The 20,476-nt window shown below is 42.4% G+C and overlaps 1 pseudogene; it reads right to left on the bottom strand.

Moving 5' to 3' along the window:
* Window positions 1-19,419: 19,419 nt before the first annotated feature.
* On the bottom strand, window positions 19,420-20,132 carry LOC100434506 (methylosome subunit pICln-like; annotated as a pseudogene).
* Window positions 20,133-20,476: the final 344 nt, after the last annotated feature.

Genomic DNA, 20,476 nt, shown 5'->3' with positions numbered 1-20,476 from the left:
GCCTCCCAAAGTACCGAGACCACAGGCGTGAGCCACTGCACCTGCCCACATTCTATGCTTTAATCACATTGGCTTTCTTGCCGTTCCTCTAACACAGTAGGCAATCTCTTGCCTCAGGACCTCTGCATTGGTTATTTCCTCTGCTGTGCATTCTTCTTGAGTAACTCAAATCTTTGCTCAATTTTTTTTCTTCTCAGGGGTCTTCATTGATCAAATCTTATCTTCTCATTGAAGCCCATGTTGACTTCTCTATTTCAAATTGCAACCCATCCCCAGCACTTTCAATCTCCCTTCTCTCTGCTCTAGCATTACCAGTTTTCCAACATACTATATAGTTTACTTATTTGTTATGCTTTTTGTTTTTTCGCCTATACTCTCTGGCTAGAATGAAAACTCTGCTTCAGATACTCCAGTGCAGGTATATGAGTAAAAAAAAAAATGACCGAAAACTGCCAGAGCAGGGATTTTTGTCTGTTTTTTTTTTCTCTAATGTATCCCAGGAGACTGGGTCAGCGACTGGCACAGACTAGGCACTTAATAAATATTTGTTAGATGAATGTATGTGCATGTATACTAATTTTTATGTTCAGGGAAAAGGAAAACAGGCCAGGTACAGTGGCTCACGCCCGCAATCCAGCACTCTGAGAGGCCAAGGTGGGCAGACCACCCGAGGTCTGGAGCTCAAGACCAGCCTGGCCAACGTGGCGAAACCCCATCTTTTTTTTTTTTTTTTTAAATTATTATTATACCTTAGGTTTTATGGTACATGTGTGCAATGTGCAGGTTAGTTACATACATATACATGTGCCATGCTGGTGCGCTGCACCCACTAACTCGTCATCTAGCATTAGGTATATCTCCCAATGCTATCCCTCCCCGCTCCCCCCACCCCGCAACAGTCCCCGAAGTGTGATGTTCCCCTTCCTGTGTCCATGTGTTCTCATTGTTCAATTCTCACCTATGAGTGAGAATATGCGGTGTTTGGTTTTTTGTTCTTGTGATAGTTTACTGAGAATGATGATTTCCAATTTCATCCATGTCCCTACAAAGGACATGAACTCATCCTTTTTTATGGCTGCATAGTATTCCATGGTGTATATGTACCACATTTTCTTAATCCAGTCTATCATTGTTGGACATTTGGGTTGGTTCCAAGTCTTTGCTATTGTGAATAATGCTGCAATAAACATACGTGTGCATGTGTCTTTATAGCAGCATGATTTATAGTCCTTTGGGTATATACCCAGTAATGGGATGGCTGGGTCGAATGGAATTTCTAGTTCTAGATCCCTGAGGAATCGCCACACTGACTTCCACAAGGGTTGAACTAGTTTACAGTCCCACCAACAGTGTAAAAGTGTTCCTATTTCTCCACATCCTCTCCAGCACCTGTTGTTTCCTGACTTTTTAATGATTGCCATTCTAACTGGTGTGAGATGGTATCTCATTGTGGTTTTGATTTGCATTTCTCTGATGGCCAGTGATGGTGAGCATTTTTTCATGTGTTTTTTGGCTGCATAAATGTCTTCTTTTGAGAAGTGTCTGTTCATGTTCTTCGCCCACTTTTTGATGGGGTTGTTTTTTTCTTGTAAATTTGTTGGAGTTCATTGTAGATTCTGGATATTAGCCCTTTGTCAGATGAGTAGGTTGCGAAAATTTTCTCCCATTTTGTAGGTTTCCTGTTCACTCTGATGGTAGTTTCTTTTGCTGTGCAGAAGCTCTTGAGTTTAATTAGATCCCATTTGTCAATTTTGGCTTTTGTTGCCATTGCTTTTGGTGTTTTAGACATGAAGTCCTTGCCCATGCCTATGTCCTGAATGGTAATGCCTAGGTTTTCTTCTAGGGTTTTTATGGTTTTAGGTCTAACGTTTAAGTCTTTAATCCATCTTGAATTAATTTTTGTATAAGGTGTAAGGAAGGGATCCAGTTTCAGCGTTCTCCATATGGCTAGCCAGTTTTCCCAGCATCATTTATTAAATAGGGAATCCTTTCCCCATTTCTTGTTTTTCTCAGGTTTGTCAAAGATCAGATAGTTGTAGATATGTGGTGTTATTTCTGAGGGCTCTGTTCTGTTCCATTGATCTATATCTCTGTTTTGGTACCAGTACCATGCTGTTTTGGTTACTGTAGCCTTGTAGTATAGTTTGAGGTCAGGTATTGTGATGCCTCCAGCTTTGTTCTTTTGGCTTAGGATTGACTTGGCGATGCGGGCTCTTTTTTGGTTCCATATGAACTTTAAAGTAGTTTTTTCCAATTCTGTGAAGAAAGTCATTGGTAGCTTGATGGGGATGGCATTGAATCTGTAAATTACCTTGGGAAGTATGGCCATTTTCACGATATTGATTCTTCCCACCCATGAGCATGGAATGTTCTTCCATTTGTTTGTATCCTCTTTTATTTCCTTGAGCAGTGGTTTGTAGTTCTCCTTGAAGAGGTCCTTCACATCCCTTGTAAGTTGGATTCCTAGGTATTTTATTCTCTTTGAAGCAATTGTGAATGGGAGTTCACTCATGATTTGGCTCTCTGTTTGTCTGTTATTGGTGTATAAGAATGCTTGTGATTTTTGTACATTGATTTTGTATCCTGAGACTTTGCTGAAGTTGCTTATCAGCTTAAGGAGATTTTGGGCTGAGACAATGGGGTTTTCTAGATATACAATCATGTCATCTGCAAACAGGGACAATTTGACTTCCTCTTTTCCTAATTGAATACCCTTGATTACCTTCTCCTGCCTAATTGCCCTGGCCAGAACTTCCAACACTATGTTGAATAGAAGTGGTGAGAGAGGGCATCCTTGTCTTGTGCCAGTTTTCAAAGGGAATGCTTCCAGTTTTTGCCCATTCAGTATGATATTGGCTGTGGGTTTGTCATAGATAGCTCTTATTATTTTGAGATACATCCCATCAATAACTAATTTATTGAGAGTTTTTAGCATGAAGTGTTGTTGAATTTTGTCAAAGGCCTTTTCTGCATCTATTGAGATAATCGTGGTTTTTGTCTTTGGTTCTGTTTATATGCTGAATTACATTTATTGATTTGCATATATTGAACCAGCCTTGCATCCCAGGGATGAAGCCCACTTGATCATGGTGGATAAGCTTTTTGATGTGCTGCTGGATTCTGTTTGCCAGTATTTTATTGAGGATTTTTGCATCAATGTTCATCAAGGATATTGGTCTAAAATTCTCTTTTTTGGTTTTGTCTCTGCCCAGCTTTGGTATCAGGATGATGCTGGCCTCATAAAATGAGTTAGGGAGGATTCCCTCTTTTTCTATTGATTGGAATAGTTTCAGAAGGAATGGTACCAGTTCCTCCTTGTACCTCTGGTAGAATTCGGCTATGAACCCATCTGGTCCTAGACTTTTTTTGGTTGGTAAGCTATTGATTATTGCTTTTCAATTTCAGCTCCCATTATTGGTCTATTCAGAGATTCAACTTCTTCCTGGTTTAGTCTTGGGAGGGTGTATGTGTTGAGGAATTTATCCATTTCTTCTAGATTTTCTAGTTTATTTGCATAGAGGTGTTTGTAGTATTCTCTGATGGTAGTTTGTATTTCTGTGGGATTGGTGGTGATATCCCCTTTATCATTTTTTATTGCATCTATTTGATTCTTCTCTCTTTTCTTCTTTGTGAGTCTTGCTAGCGGTCTATCAATTTTGTTGATCTTTTCAAAAAACTAGCTCCTGGATTCATTAATTTTTTGAAGGGTTTTTTGTGTCTCTATTTCCTTCAGTTCTGCTCTGATTTTAGTTATTTCTTGCCTTCTGCTAGCTTTTGAATGTGTTTGCTCTTGCTTTTCTAGTTCTTTTAATTGTGATGTTAGGGTGTCAATTTTGGATCTTTCCTGCTTTCTCTTGTGGGCATTTAGTGCTATAAATTTCCCTCTACACACTGCTTTGAATGCATCCCAGAGATTCTGGTATGTTGTGTCTTGGTTCTCGTTGGTTTCAAAGAACATCTTTATTTCTGCCTTCATTTCGTTATGTACCCAGTAGTCATTCAGGAGCAGGTTGTTCAGTTTCCATGTAGTTGAGCGGTTTGAAGTGAGATTCTTAATCCTGAGTTCTAGCTTGAGTGCACTGTGATCTGAGAGATAGTTTGTTATAATTTCTGTTCTTTTACATTTATTGAGGAGAGTTTTACTTCCAAGTATGTGGTCAATTTTGGAATAGGTGTGGTGTGGTGCTGAAAAAAATGTATATTCTGTTGATTTGGGGTGGAGAGTTCTGTAGATGTCTATTAGGTCTGCCTGGTGCAGAGCTGAGTTCAATTCCTGGGTATCCTTGTTGACTTTCTGTCTCGTTGATCTGCCTAATGTTGACAGTGGGGTGTTAAAGTCTCCCATTATTAATGTGTGGGAGTCTAAGTCTCTTTGTAGGTCACTCAGGACTTGCTTTATGAATCTGGGTGCTCCTGTATTGGGTGCATATATATTTAGGATAGTTAGCTCTTCTTGTTGAATTAATCCCTTTACCATTATGTAATGGCCTTCTTTGCCTCTTTTGATCTTTGTTGGTTTAAAGTCTGTTTTATCAGAGACTAGGATTGCAACCCCTGCCTTTTTTTGTTTTCCATTTGCTTGGTAGATCTTCCTCCATCCTTTTATTCTGAGCCTATGTGTGTCTCTGCACGTGAGATGGGTTTCCTGAATACAGCACACTGATGGGTCTTGAGTCTTTATCCAATTTGCCAGTCTGTGTCTTTTAATTGGAGCATTTAGTCCATTTACATTTAAAGTTAATATTGTTATGTGTGAATTTGATCCTGTCATTATGATGTTAGCTAGTTATTTTGCTCGTTAGTTGATGCAGTCTCTTCCTAGTCTCGATGGTCTTTACATTTTGGCATGATTTTGCAGTGGCTGGTACCGGTTGTGCCTTTCCATGTTTAGCACTTCCTTCAGGAGCTCTTTTAGGGCAGGCCTGGTGGTGACAAAATCTCTCGGCATTTGCTTGTCTGTAAAGTATTTTATTTCTCCTTCACTTATGAAGCTTAGTTTGGCTGGATATGAAATTCTGGGTTGAAAATTCTTTTCTTTAAGAATGTTGAATATTGGCCCCCACTCTCTTCTGGCTTGTAGGGTTTCTGCCGACAGATCCGCTGTTAGTCTGATAGGCTTCCCTTTGAGGGTAACCCGACCTTTCTCTCTGGCTGCCCTTAACATTTTTTCCTTCATTTCAACTTTGGTGAATCTGACAATTATGTGTCTTGGAGTTGCTCTTCTCGAGGAGTATCTTTGTGGCGTTCTCTGTATTTCCTCAATCTGAATGTTGGCCTGCCTTGCTAGATTGGGGAAGTTCTCCTGAATAATATCCTGCAGAGTGTTTTCCAACTTGGTTCCATTCTCCCTGTCACTTTCAGGTACACCAATCAGAAGTAGATTTGGTCTTTTCACATAGTCCCACATTTCTTGGAGCCTTTGCTCATTTCTTTTTATTCTTTTTTCTCTAAACTTCCCCTCTTGCTTCATTTCATTCATTTCATCTTCCAGGGCTGATACCCTTTCTTCCAGTTGATCGCATCGGCTCCTGAGGCTTCTGCATTCTTCACGTAGTTCTCGAGCCTTGGTTTTCAGCTCCATCAGCTCTTTTAAGCACTTCTCTGTATTTGTTATTCTAGTTATACATTCTTCTAAATTTTTTTCAAAGTTTTCAACTTCTTTGCCTTTGGTTTGAATATCCTCCCGTAGCTCGGAGTAATTTGATCGTCTGAAGCCTTCTTCTCTCAGCTCGTCAAAGTCATTCTCTGTCCAGCTTTGTTCCGTTGCTGGTGAGGAACTGCGTTCCTTTGGAGGAGGAGAGGTACTCTGCTTTTTAGAGTTTCCAGTTTTTCTGCTCTGTTTTTTCCCCATCTTTGTGGTTTTATCTACTTTTGGTCTTTGATGATGGTGATGTACAGATGGGTTTTTGGTGTGGTTGTCCTTTCTGTTAGTTTTCCTTCTAACAGACAGGACCCTCAGCTGCAGGTCTGTTGGAGTACTGGGCCGGCAGTGTGAGGTGTCAGACTGCCCCTGCTGGGGGGTGCCTCCCAGTTAGGCTGCTCGGGGGTCAGGGGTCAGGGACCCACTTGAGGAGGCAGTCAGCCTGTTCTCAGATCTCCAGCTGCGTGCTGGGAGAACCACTGCTCTCCTCACAGCTGTCAGACAGGGACATTTAAGTCTGCAGAGGTTACTGCTGTCTTTTTGTTTGTCTGTGCCCTGCCCCCAGAGGTGGAGCCTACAGAGGCAGGCAGGCCTCCTTGAGCTGTGGTGGGCTCCACCCAGGTTAAGCTTCCCGCTGCTTTGTTTACCTAAGCAAGCCTGGGCAATGGCGGGCGCCCCTCCCCCAGCCTCGCTGCCCCCTTGCTGTTTGATCTCAGACTGCTGTGCTAGCAATCAGCAAGACTCCGTGGGCGTAGGACCCTCTGAGCCAGGTGTGGGCTATAATCTCCTGGTGCGCCGTTTCCTAAGCCCGTCGGAAAAGCACAGTTTTCGGGTGGGAGTGGCCCAATTTTCCAGGTGGAAAGGGAACTCCCTGGTGGAAAGGGAGTCACCCCTGGAAAGGGAACTCCCTGACCCCTTGCACTTCCTGAGTGAGGCAATGCCTCGCCCCTGCTTCGGCTGGCACACGGTGCAGTCACCCACTGACCTGCGCCCACTGTCTGGCACTCCCTAGTGAGATGGACACGGTACCTCAGATGGAAATACAGAAATCACCCGTCTTCTGCGTCGCTCACGCTGGGAGCTGTAGACCGGAGCTGTTCCTATTCGGCCATCTTGGCTCCTCCCCAAGGTTCTTTTTTTAATGAAAGTATATTTAAATTCATTTGTCTTTAGATTTTAATAATACCCTTTGAGATGACTTTTTTTCAACCAAACCATTTTGGGAATTACTGATAGAGTTAATATTTGTTGGATATTTTCCCAAATTTCTTCTAAAAGAGGAATTCTTGCAGATAATCATTGTTACATTCTATAATTTCTCATCCACAATTCCACAACCCAAAAAGTTCTGAAAAAAAGAAAGTTTTCTGCAACACAATTGGCAGAAAAACCTGATCTGACCTTAAGTCATTTGAAGGCAAAACCTAACCTGAATTGTCATAAGCCTATTTACAGTTTTTATTTATTCCACAATGTAGTGCAGATATAAATAGGCTTTTCTGCAGAAATATTAATGTGCTTTGTCCCATGATGTGGCCCTAGACCCCTAGGTACACCCCAGTATACTAGTGGTCTCTGCCCTAGTATAGCTTTACATGCTATGTGCTACATTACCGCTCTAAAATCTGAAGAAAATCTGAATTCTGAACACATCAGGCCTCAAGAATTTCCAATTAGGAATTGTGACCCAATAAATATGTATTAAATAAACAAATGAACTAAGGACTTAATAAGTACATTTCTACTAGGCTAACCCCAGGTCAGCTCTGACTTTAGATTCTTTAGCAATGCCTGTGGCTCCCTCTGTAATCTCTTAGCCATTCATCCAAAGAGAGAGGAGCTCTGAGTCTTTGGCATTGCTTCCAGCTACCTCGAGACTTTTGTGGTAGATAGTGATGAATGGAGGCTGAGCCCTGGGTGCACACTGGATGGTTATACCACATCATCCGTTTATCTACTCACTCCCCTATTTGTTCCCCAAAAATTTATTAAGTGTTACTACCAGGCACTATGTTAGCACAATAAATACAAAGGTGAATGAGGGCCTCTTCCCTCTAAAAACTCCTGTTTGTAATATGAATATTATAAAACAGAATGTTAGAAATCTGAAGTTTTCTTTTTTATAAAATCGTTACCCATTATTTCTAGCACATGTTATTAAATTCTACACTATGCCGGGCACTAAGGATACAAAAATGAATAGAACTTGTTAGGGTGCAAGGTCTAGTAAGGGAGGCTGAGGCCCAGGGAAAATGTATCTTTTGGTGGCCATCCTTACATGGGGTGAGAAAATGCCAATCTCTGGCTGAGAAGGTCAAACAGCCTTCCCAAAGACAGTGATGCTTGAACTAACATGGGCACTTATTTAGGGAGAACATCACAGAAATATTCTAGGGAGAAGGTGCAGCTATGCAAGGCACTGAGACCAGGAATAACCTGGCACCTAGAGTCAGAGTCTGTTTGGAATGGCTGGAGTCCAGGATGGATGTGGAAATGGAACATTTTACAAAGTAGAGAAGAGCCAGGTCACAAAAGGACTACGTGGCTGAGCACGGTGGCTCACGCCTGTAATCCCAGCACTTTGGGAAGCCAAGGCAGGCAGATCACCTCAGGTCAGGAGTTTGAGACCAGCCTGACCAACATGGTGAAGCTCTGTCTTTATTAAAAATACAAAAATTAGCCAGACATGGTGGTAGGCACCTGTAATCCCTGCTACTTGGGAGGCTGAGGCAGGAGAATTGCTTGAACCCAGGAGGAGGAGGTTACAGTGAGCTGAGATCATGCCGCTGTACTCCAGACTGGGCTATAGAACAAGACTCCATCCCAAAAATAATAAAATTAAAAAATAAGTAAATAAATAAAAGCACTGTGTTCCAAGCTAAGGGGAAGCCTACACCTGTCCTCTAGACAGTGAGGAATACCAGAAGAATTTTAAAGGAGCTGATTGACCTGATCAGATTTTTACATGAGGAGGATCTCTTGGATAGGGAATTGTTTGGATGAAAACAGAGAAGAAATGAATTTTTTTTCAGCAAAATATTCTTAGAATACGCAAGTAAGAAATGCTTGTATCTTGCAGGACTGGCCCTAGGGGAAAGCTGTGAGGCCCCAAGTGAAACCAGGAAGAAAGCAAATGGATTTTCACCACTGCTCCCCATGTCTCATTTTCCCATAGAGGTCCCCAAGTACCCCTGTGATGTCCAAACTGCATTGAGAAAAAAATGGCTTTACTTATTTTTTTTTGAGACAGACTCTGGCTGTGTTGCCCAGACTGCAGTGCAGTGGTGTGATCTCAGCTCACTGCAAACTCCGCCTCCTGGGGTTAAGCGATTCTCCTGCCTCAGCCTCCCAAGTAGCCGGGACTACAGGTACCTGCCACCGTAACTGGCTAAATTTTTTTGTAATTTTAGTAGAGGCGGGGTTTCACCATGTTGGCCAGGCTGGTCTCGAACCCCTGACCTCAAATGTTCGACCCACCTCGGCCTCCCAAAGTGCTGGGATTACAGGTGTGAGCCACTGTGCCCAGCCACATCTCTTTTGAATAGGAGAGTAATGCAGTAGTAAATAATTTCCCGTTCAAATATTTTTTGCACCAAAGGAAGGGTACATAACTCATAGAACGAAACATCATATTTTCCATCCTTCTTCCTAAGTATCTGTGTTACGTTTCAGACACTGAAAGGTAAGGGCATTTCAAGAAATGAAGCCATAACTACAGATTGTTCATACGCAGTCCCTGGAGTCAGCATGATGTGGCAGACATCGCTTGTGGATTCTGGTTAAATAATAAAATCTGAGTAAAGGCAAGAGGGTAACAATACAAAAAAAAACTGCCTGTAGGTTTCTTTATTATAAATGTAGAGCAGATGTGTGCTATGTCTTTTTTATCATATATAAGGTGTACAATATGGTGTTTTGATAAACAGTGGAATGATTACTACTCTTGAGTAGAGCCCAGGGGAAGCAAATGTATATTTTCAGCCTTTGATAGGATAGTATTTAGCAATAAGTATTATTCCTTTAGCCTAGACGCACTCCTTTGTGGCCACAAAAAGGATGAGTGAGTGATTTGATTAACAAGTTCTTTCGTGTCACTTAGTATGGCTACAGTCACACACACATCTTAATAAATGAGGTGAGGATACTGATATGCTTTGATCTGAGACGCTTTTCTAAATTATCTTCTTCATCTGTGTAGCATTTAGCTCTGCTGAAAATAGTGTTGCCTTCTTTAGCTGTCCTCTTTTAAAATTTAAATACCTTCGAAGCCTATTCAGGCTTCCTTCTGAGATGATAATCAGACAATAGAAAGTGTGTGGAGGAAAGCCAGGCATGGTAGCTCACGCCTGTAATCCCAGCACTTTGGGAGGCAATCAGATGGATTGCCTGAGCTTAGGAGTTGGAGACCAGCCCGGGCAACATGTCGAAACCCCATCTCTACAAAAAATACAAAAATTAGCCAGGCATGGTGGCATGCACCTGTAGTCCCAGCTACTTGGAAGGCTGAGGCAGGAGAATCACTTGAACCCTGGAGGCAGAGGTTGCAGTGAGCCAAGACTGCACCACTGCACTCCAGCCTGGATGACAGAGTGAGACGAAGGAAGGAAGGAAGGAAGGGAGGAAGGGAGGGAGGGAGGGAGGGAAGGAAGGAAGGAAGGAAGGAAGGAAGGAAGGAAGGAAGGAAGGAAGGAAGGAAGGAAGGAAGGAAGGAAGGAAGGGCAGGCAGGCCAGGTGCAGTGGCTCATGCCTGTAATCCCAGCACTTTGGGAGGCCGAGGCAGGTGGATCACCTGAGGTCAGGAGTTTGAGACTAGCCTGGCCAATGTGGTGAAACCCCGTCTCTACTAAATATTAGCAAAAATTAGCCAGGTGTGGTGGTGCATGCCTGTAATCCCAGCTACTTGGGAGGCTGAGGCAGGAGAATCTCTTGAACCCAGGAGGCGGAGGTTGCAGTGAGCCGAGATTGCGCCATTGCAGTCCAGCCTGGGTGACAAAAGCGAAACTCCATCTCAAAAAAAAAAAAAAGACGAAGAAAGGGAGAGAGGGAGGGAGGCTGAATAGGAAGATGTTTTAAGACTGAAAGTTATACAAAATTGCTCAGTTGAGAGAATACTTATTGAGTGCTTCAAGTTGAATGCTAAGCAGTATTAGACATGACACTTATTCTCATAGACCTTAAAACTACATGTCAATAGCATGAGTACATTTCATCCGAGTCCTGGTTGGAAATCCTTCACTACCCAGAGATAACCTGGGAAACTCATTCAGCTCACCAAGCCTCAGTTCCCCTACTGGCAAAAACAAACCAAAAAAAGATGGAATAAACCTGTCTCTGTCAATTTTTCAGAATGATTACATGGTGTAGATCAGGCAAATTATAGCCTGTAGACTAAATCTGGCTGACCACCTGTTTTGTAAATTAAGCTTTCTTGGAGCACAGCCACACCCATTTGTTTATGTATTGTCTATAGCTGCTTTCAGGCAGAGCTGACTAGCTGACACAGAGATCCTATGACCCGCAAAGCACAAAGTGTAGACTATCTGGTCCTTTACAGAAGAATAGATGATTGTGGTATGTGTGCAGGAATTTGAAATATGGCACATATATGTTACACCTTGTGCAGGACAGACATCCGGTTGGTCAGAGGACTACATCTACTAGAGAACTAACTGATTCACCCAGCTGTGTGGTAAACACTCAAGATTATGTTAGGGCCATTAATAGTGGGTCCCTCACCAGGCTACTCAAGGGTTTGTGTCTGCTGCCTGAACCCTAAATATTTATTCCAGTGAGCCAAGGCCATGGTGCCCAGCCAAGGAGCAGATGTCCCTGAGAACTCAAACATCTCAGAGAGTATCTGAGAACCTACCAAAGAAAACAGCCTCAGTGCTCAAACACAGTAGCCAAAGAGCCAGAAAATTAACTTAAAAGTAGTTTAGAGGCCGGGCGCGGTGGCTCACACCTGTAATCCCAGCACTTTGGGAGGCCCAGGCAGGTGGATCACCTGAGGTCAGGAGTTCAAGACCAGCCTGGCCAATATGGTGAAACCCCATCTCTACTAAAAATACAAAATTAGCCGGGTGCGGTGGCACATATCTAATCCGAGCTACTTGGGAGGCTGAGGCAGGAGAATTGCTTGAACCCAGGAGGCAGAGGTTGCAGTGAGCCGAGATGACACCATTGCACTCTAGCCTGGGCAACAAGAGAGAAACTCCATCTCAAAAAAAAAAAAAAAAAAAAAAAAAACAGAGACGGGACGTGGTGTGGAACTCTTGAGCCATCCTGCTGCTGCCAAGGAGTGCCCTGTATGCATGTCCTAATAAACTCATCTACTCGCCAAGCTGGACTTGTCCGAGTCATTCTTTAGTCTCTTGGCACCTTCTGAGTTTGCCGGGGGTGGGGCAGTGGGAGCAGACAGCCTCAAGTTTTTCTCATAGCAGCCATCACCCTAGACCTGGTCGGGGGTTGGGTCTCTTACACCACTTACACCTGGTGAGTATCCAGAACATCAAGGGGGACCAGGAAGGCATCAAATAAAAATAAATACACCTTTAAAGGCAAACTCGAAACCAGTAGAGTGTGTCTTATAGAATCTGACACAGCCCCTCCCCTAGTAGCCTATGGGAATTGGGGACCATTAGAGCAAGCACTGCAGATGGGGAGCATGCTGCTAAATTGCTGGCTCAGAGAAGTCATCCGTGCTCATCTATGTCTGGATAAATACTTTAAGGTTACAATAAGGTGTACAACTTTCAAGTACACACTTCAATTAATTTGTATGTACATATATACATGAGCAAACAATGCCTAAATCAAGACAGAGAACATTTCCAATAACCCTAAATGCTCCCTGGAACCCCCATTCAGTTGACAACTCCTTAAAGATACCAAATATTCTGATATCTATCACCATAAATTGGTTTTGCCTGGGATTTAAACATCATGTAAATGGAATCAGACAGTAGATTTTTGTGTGTGCCTGGCCTTTTTTTTTTTTTTTTTATAAACAAGCCATAAGAACTCAAGATCAGTCTGTCCCTTTCTTGGCTGGGAAGGCAGAAAAAAAAAAAAAAAACAGAACAGAAAAGAAAAACAGAAATTGGGGCAGGAAACCCACAGTGCTTACCTAGATCTGATGCTGTTGGTTAAAGGCAAAAAATCTCACTTAGTGCTCTTTAGCTTGTGCAAAAATCAGCTGCATTGCAGTTTTAAAACAGTAAATATTACTCTGCTCCCTGACAGCTAAAGACCATAAGGAAGACTCTTCCCTATAATCAAGCACTTGCTTCAGCCTTGCCGGCTCAGAATAAAACCCACACCTGCAGCAGTCTGCTCTCAGATCCCTGCAGATTTGTGGAAGGTCTGAGCCTCAGCTGAGACCCTGGTGCCTGCACTTCTGCCCCTAGAGAAACACAACCACTCTTATGAAAACAGCCCCTTGCCTGTGGACAAAGTGACCCACCTTGGTAAAAATCTAACGTGTTTTGCACCAAGTACAGAATCGCCAGAGCTAAAAGCACCCTCCAAGCCACAAACCTCAATCTCCACGTGATGCTTATCTCACAAACTGTGCTTCTTATTAACGCCTCAAGACTCAGCCCAGTGGCTCACAGCAGTTTGGGTCTGTGAGGTGTTCTGATAACTGAGGCCTCCCCTCCCCACTGAGGCCTGAACCAATTGGGAAACAAGACAAAAAAAGGCAGCTGATGGAGAGCCAAATTATCCCATGTGGTACTGATGAAGCCTCGGTTGAAGGACATAGATTATTCCTGCAGGTACATCGACTTCCTGACAGCAAACCCTAGAATGAGACACCCATCCAGTCACAAACCTCAGACCCATCCTGACCACATGGAAAAGCTGAGGAAAATGTTTGCTCTCCGTGGGCCGCTCTCTCCCCTGAGGAAGAAGCCGGGTTACAGGTGCCCAATTCACCAAACGGATTGAATCTTTCTTCCTCCCTGGAGAGAAGCAAATGAGACGGTGGAGAGAAGCTAGGAGTTTTATAATAATCGGAGTTTCCTCACATAGAAGGTAACTTCAGAAGAGAACTATGCCTTCAACAGAAATGTAAACTACCAACAAACTATAAGTATTATTAGTAATTGTTAACACTTAAACATGTTAAGCCACACTTACAACAGGCGGTAAATATTAGCCAACATGTTATTAATTGAAAACTGCTTTCATTGACCACAGAGGTATGAAATTTATAATTATAAATTTACTGACATATGCTTGTAATCCCAGTACTTCGGCAGGCTGAGGCAGGAGGATTGCTTGAGACCCAGAGTTCAAGACCAGCCTGGGCAACACAAAGAGATCTGTCTCTACAAAAATTGTTTTTAAAATTATCTGGACATGGTGGCACACACTTGTAGTCCCAGCTACTCTGGAGACTGAGGTGGGAAGATCACTTGAGCCCAGAAGTTCATGGCTACGGTGATCTATGATCATGTCACTGTACTCTAGCTTGAGCGAGACCCCCATCTCTCTAAAAAAAATTTAAAAGTTTACAATTTTTGCCAATGGCATTAGATGTCAGAACAACAAAATCACTTACAGATAGGGCATCTGTATTTTAAACAGGATGTACTCATTTTATGGATCTTCTTTATAAGTAAGTATTACGAAATAGGATGCAGAGGCTTCATCACAGGGAGAATTCAAAGAACTGAATTTGCTATTTAAATCTTTTAATCACCTACTATTACCTTCTGCTAATATATTTCTATCACCTATTAATTCAGGCCAGAAACAAAGCTGCTCTATCTAATCAAAATATCCTTTAGAGCAAGTGCTATTTCAGCCGGTCTGCACTCCTTATCACAGTCTAACCTAAACACATTCAAGAGACCTGTGATGATATAGTCCCTAAGCTATTATTTCACCTCTAGGATACTGATTATGTAAATAGTACTTATAAGACATGAATTTCCTTTGTTCAACAGCAGTCTTAAAAAGTAAATTTTAGGAACAGAGAAGAGGGAAAAAAATAGCAAAATTTCTAAAATGAGGCTTCATGGTCAAGGGACAGCTAACCGTGACTCCAGCTCTGCCACTAAGCAGTTGTGTGTGCAACTAAGCAGTTGTGTGTGCAACTTTTAGGCAAGTTGCAGTTTCTTCTGGTCCCCATGTCCTCACCAGTACCATGAAGTCACATGATTAAGTCTTCTTCAAATCCCTTTCTGTTCTCTGCCATGGCAGAACCAGTGAAGTATAGTGGAGTCAGACTTAGTTTTGAGTCCCAGCTCGGCCGATTAGCTGCCGATGTGCCTTCATGCAAGCAATTAAACCGCTATACCATTAGTTTCAATACCACTAATATGGTGGTTGATATAGTTTGGATATTTTTCTTGACCCAAATCTCATGAATTGTAATCCCCAGTATTGGAGGTGGAGCCTGGTGGGAAGTGTTTGTATCATGGGGGCGGATCCCTCATGAATGGCTTGGGCCTTGGTGATAAGTGAGCTCTTGCCCTGAGTTTATACAAGATCTGGTCATTTAAAAGTGTGTGGCACCCCCCTCCCCCGACACATATTCTTTCTCTTTCTCTCACGCCTGCTCTGGTCATGTGACATCCCTGCTCCCCTTTCACCTTCTGCCACGACTGTAAGCTTCCTGAGGCCTCCCCAGAAGCCAAGCAGATGCCAACACCACACTTCCTGTACAGCCTGCAGAATCATAAGCCAATTAAACCTCTTCTCTTTATAAATCACCCAGTCACAGGGTTTTTTTGTTTGTTTGTTTGTTTGTTTGAGACAGAGTCTCACTCTGTCCCCCAGGCTGGAGTGCAGTACCACACAATCTCAGCTTACTGCAGCCTCTGCCTCCCGGGTTCAAGCAATTGCCCCCACATCAGCCTCCCGAGTAGCTGGGATTACAGGTGTGTGCCACCACGCCCGGCTAATTTTCGTATTTTTAGTAGAGATGGGGTTTCACCATGTTGGCCAGGCTGGTCTCAAACTCCTGACCTCATGTGATCTGCCCGCCTCGGCCTTCCAAAGTGCTGGGATTACAGGTGTGAGCCAGTGCACCCAGCCAGTCACAGGTATTTCTTTACAACAATGCAAGAACTGCCTAATACAGTGGTGTATAAACGTATTACACATGATATGGAGATATATCATACGGTTATAAAGGCATAGAATATAGAGATATAAAGATATTTTCCAAATTGAGTTCTTTAGAAGATAAAATGAGTTATATGGTGATAGTTATTTACACTCTGATTTCTCTTTTTAGTCAATGCTTATTTGTCATAAAATTGATTTTCCGTTCTGTGGATTATCTAAGGAAATTCAGCACTCTGTGTTCCTGTTGCACAATTCAGCATGAGTCACCAACAGAAACATTAAATTAGTAAGTTAGTATGGGGAATGTGAAGTGCTACGAAAAAGCATATACTTATTGGGAGGGGGGGCTCTCACTAATTCTTTAAACCTAATAAAAATCATTTTTGAATTATGTTATTTTATCTTTAGGGACAGGGTCTCACTCTGTCATCCATGCTGGAGTGCAGTGGCACAATCGGACCATAGCTCACTATAGCCTCAAACTCCTGGGCTCAAGCCATCCTCCCGCCTCAGCCTCCAGCACATGCCACCACGCCTGGCTAATTTTTTTTATTTTTTGTAGAGATGAGTCTCATTATGTTGCCCAGGCTAATCTCAAACTCATGGCCTCAAACAATCCTCCCACCTAAGCCTCTCTAAGTGCTGGGATTACAGGCGTGAGCCACCATACCCTGCTGGTTATTTTATTTTAGATTTTCCAGGTCTTTATCCTTTTGTTGTGAACGATTCCATGTTTGCAAGCTTGTCTGATTTCTCTACTATATTAGGAATGATTCATTTTCCAAGCCTTTATTCTGGGTTCCATGTTCCATGCCAGATATTGGACAGGAAGAACTCATGCTTCTCTGGAGTTTCTCCTCATGAGCTCCTCCAAGAGCTGCTGGTGGTCATGGCATATAATTATGAAAAGCTTAATTCTCTCATTCAAAGACTCAAAATGGTATTAAAAATTAACAGCACAATTTTCATGTCTACAGAAAAGCTGCACAAGGGAGTTTGAACTAAATGATCTCCAGATCCCTTCTAACTTTAAAGTTGGATTCTGTGATTCAGCCCACAGATCAAATATCAAAAAATAACTTCAAAATCTGGAGCAGAATAAACTAATCTTAAAATTCACTAACTGGCTTTCCTGAAAGCTGCTGTTGGAAAAATAGATTTCATTTGCTCTTCCGGCAGAAAAGAGAGAGAAAGCTATTGTAATGGACAACAGGCTTCCAAGTGGAAAAGGTTTTCATTTGGAGGATACCATTTCTTGATTGACATTTGAGAGACTTAAGAAGACATTGAAGGGGTCCCTCAACAATTTTCTCCTTGACCTATTTGTCATTCACAAACTTCAAGGACTTCCTGAATGGCAAGCTTGATGGTTCTTATCACCCAGCGTTAGAACTCTAAGCAGAGGTATTTTTTAAATGCTTGTTCTATAAATTATACCCTCTTAATACCAATTACCATCAATTAAATAAGGCTGTTAAGGACTCTGCTTCATGCTAGAAAATTATCCCTTGATGAATTGGAGAATTAATCGTTCTTCTGAGAAACTGTCTCTCTCTCTCTCCATATATATATTATATATATATCAAATGTGTATATATAATTTTTAATGTACTATAATATAATGTATTATATGTAATGTGTAATATATAACATTATATATTATATATACTATATGTAATATATGAGAGAGATAGACCCACACTCCCCCCACACACATATCTATCCACTCCCACACACACTGAGTCTCACCCACTCACACACACACACACACACACACAGACACACACATCTAAAGAGAGGAACATATACACAGGCATGTATTCTTTGCTGGGATGATATACTGTTTGTAAGCTGCAGATACAACTTCTGCTAATATAAATTGGACTTGAATTCTATAAAAGTTACCCTATTCAATAGCAGGTAAAAACAGGAAAAAAGTTACTGTAAAAACTCTAGAAGTAGATAGAATTATTACCATTTTATGGATTAGAAAACTGAATTCAGAAAGGCTCAGAGGTCCAAGGTCACCCATTTCACAGAGCCATGTCTCAGGACCTAGGTCTGTCGAGCTCTAGAGCTCCTGCCTCTGCCACTCTACAAAACTGCTCCTCCCTTGAAGGTACAGATGGCATCATGTATTGTTCTTATTTGTATAAAAAGCCAGGCCTTGGTGCAAAGAACGTGCATACAATGGGCAGATCATTCATTCATTCATTAAACAGTTTCATTGAGAGCCCACCATGAGTCAGGCACTAATCTAGGCAATGGGCATAAACAGTTGAATAATAGACAAGGAACTTATCCTCTGGAGCTTACAATTCAGTGAGGAATGTTAGGCAGTGAACTAGGAAACAAATACATGAACACAATCACTTTAATTAGTGGTAAGTACCTTGAAGAAAACAAAAAAAGGTCAGCTAGGCACGACGGCTCAGGCCTGTAATTCTACCACTTTGGGAAGGTGGGATCACTCGAGGCCAGGAGTTCAAGACCAGCCTAGGGCAACATAGTAAGACTCAGTCTCTACAAAAAACTTAAAAATTAGCCAGGTGCAATGGTGTGTGCCTGTAGTTCTAGCTACTTGGGAGGCCGAAGCGGGAGGATCACTTGAGCCCAGGAGTTCAAGGCTGCAGTGAGCTGTGATCTCCCTACCGCACTCCAGTCTGGGCAACAGAGTGAGACCCTGTCCCTAAAAAATTGTTTTTAAATAGTTTTTCTGAGAGGGTATATTTGACATTAAACCTAAATAACAAGGGCCCAAATACTTCAAGGTACAGGGATGAGAAAAAGGAAGCGCAAAAGTCAGAGAAGTGGGCCAGGACAGCTAATGGAAGGCCCTGGAGGCCATGGTGAGGAGCTTGTGACAGGAAGTCATTGGAGAATTTTCAGCAGAGGAGGCAGGGCTATGATCTGATTTACACTTTTAAAAAGATCACTCTGCCGTATAGAAGATGAATTGTAGGGGCAAGAGTGAAAGCAAGGAAAGCAATTTATAAGTTACTGCAAGAAACTAAGCAGGAGTTGGCCAGGCGCAATAGCTCATGCATATAATTCCAACACATGGGAGGCAGAATTAGGAGGATCAGTTGAGGCCAGGAGTTCAAGACCAGGCCTGGAAATACAGCGAGGCCCTGTCTCTACCAAAAAAAAAAAAAAAAGTTAAAAAGAACAAAAAGAATCTAACAGGAGCTGATGATGTACAGGTATGAGATACATTTTGAATATAGACTGAATAGCACTTGATGATGGAGTGACTATGGGGAATCAGGAAAAAAGAGAAACCAAGGATTGTCCCTAGGTTGGGGGCTTGAGTAACAGGAAGGATTATGGCACCTTCTGCTGAAATGGGTTCGGTAGGGGAACTTACAGGTTCTGTATAGGACATATTAAGTTTGAACTGCCTACTAGTTATCTAAGTGGGCATGTCAAGTAGACAATTGGGTATCCATGTCTAAAACTCAGTGAAGTGGTCAGGCCAGAAAGTATTAGTCTGGGAATTATTAGCATGTTAATGGGTTTTTAAACCATGAGCTGTCTTGAGAAAGAGTATACAGAGAAGAAAAAATTGGCCCCATGATCTCCAATGTTTTGTTAGATTTACCAACTTCCTCAAGGAATTTCCTATTTGTTCCTGATTTATAAGATGTACCTATATCTGAAAGCCACAGAGGAGGCCAATCTTAAACCTGCATAAATCATTTTCAGTGATCAACATCTGCATCCTCAAACTATCCAGCAACTGTTGGTGTGGTATCTGCCTCCATCCCAGCTTCATCATCTCTTATTGAGTCTTCTGTCCTGACCCCAGCCATATGATACTGGCAGCTTACAGACTGAGAAAGCGTTCCTTCTAATCTCCAACATGGCTTGGCCCTCTGCTGTTAGATGAGATAAATCCTTCTCCATAGGTGTAAAATGTAGGGATGTCCCCATGTCCTTGTTCTTGCACTTCCAGATCATATTCTTCTCCATCATAAGCATCTGAATCTTCATCCTCAGCATCTGGATGCAAGTACTGACATTCACACATTGCAGTGAACATTGCCTCCAATGCTGATTTATCACTAGGCACAAATCTAAATTCAGTAATAGGTTCTACATCATTATCACTATTTTCCTCTTCTTCATCAGCAACAGATTCTTTTGATCCATCTTCAAATTTAGCTTTCACCATAACATACAAATGCTCTCCTAGATAGCCGCTTCAGTCCCTGGACAATGCATGTAAACAAATGGTGGGGTATTCCAGTGAGAATCTTAATCCAGAGCCATCTAACCAAGACAGGTGGCTCTCAGTGATGTAAAGGGTACTGGTGCCGAGGCCCTTCCCATTTACCACAGCCTTGGTGTCTGGCTGCTGCTGCAGGAGCCCCTCCACTGGCCCAGACAGTGGGAAACTTTTGAAGAAGCTCATAGCAGTAGGGAGTGCGGCAACACAGGCCTGGAGGAGCTGGAGCACAGCAATGCCTGCACTCTGCGGCCCACTCTGGAAGAGACAGTCACTCCGGAAGATAAACTTAGTCTGCCCCCATCTTGAGTTAATTTTTGTATATGGTATAAGGAGGGGGTCTAATTTCAATCTTCTGCATGTGGCCAGCCAGTTATTCCAGCACCATTTATTGAATAGGGAGTCCTTTCCCAATGCTTGTTTTTGTCAACTTTGTTGAAGATCAGATGGTTGTATGTGTGTGGCTTTATTTCTGGGCTGTCTATTCTGTTCCATTGGTCTGTGTGTCTGTTTTTGTCCAGTGCCATGCT

This window comes from Pongo abelii, chromosome 3 (assembly GCF_028885655.2).
Source record: "Pongo abelii isolate AG06213 chromosome 3, NHGRI_mPonAbe1-v2.0_pri, whole genome shotgun sequence".
In the NCBI taxonomy this organism is placed as follows: Eukaryota; Metazoa; Chordata; class Mammalia; order Primates; family Hominidae; genus Pongo; species Pongo abelii.
This window is presented reverse-complemented; position numbering and strand designations above follow the sequence as displayed.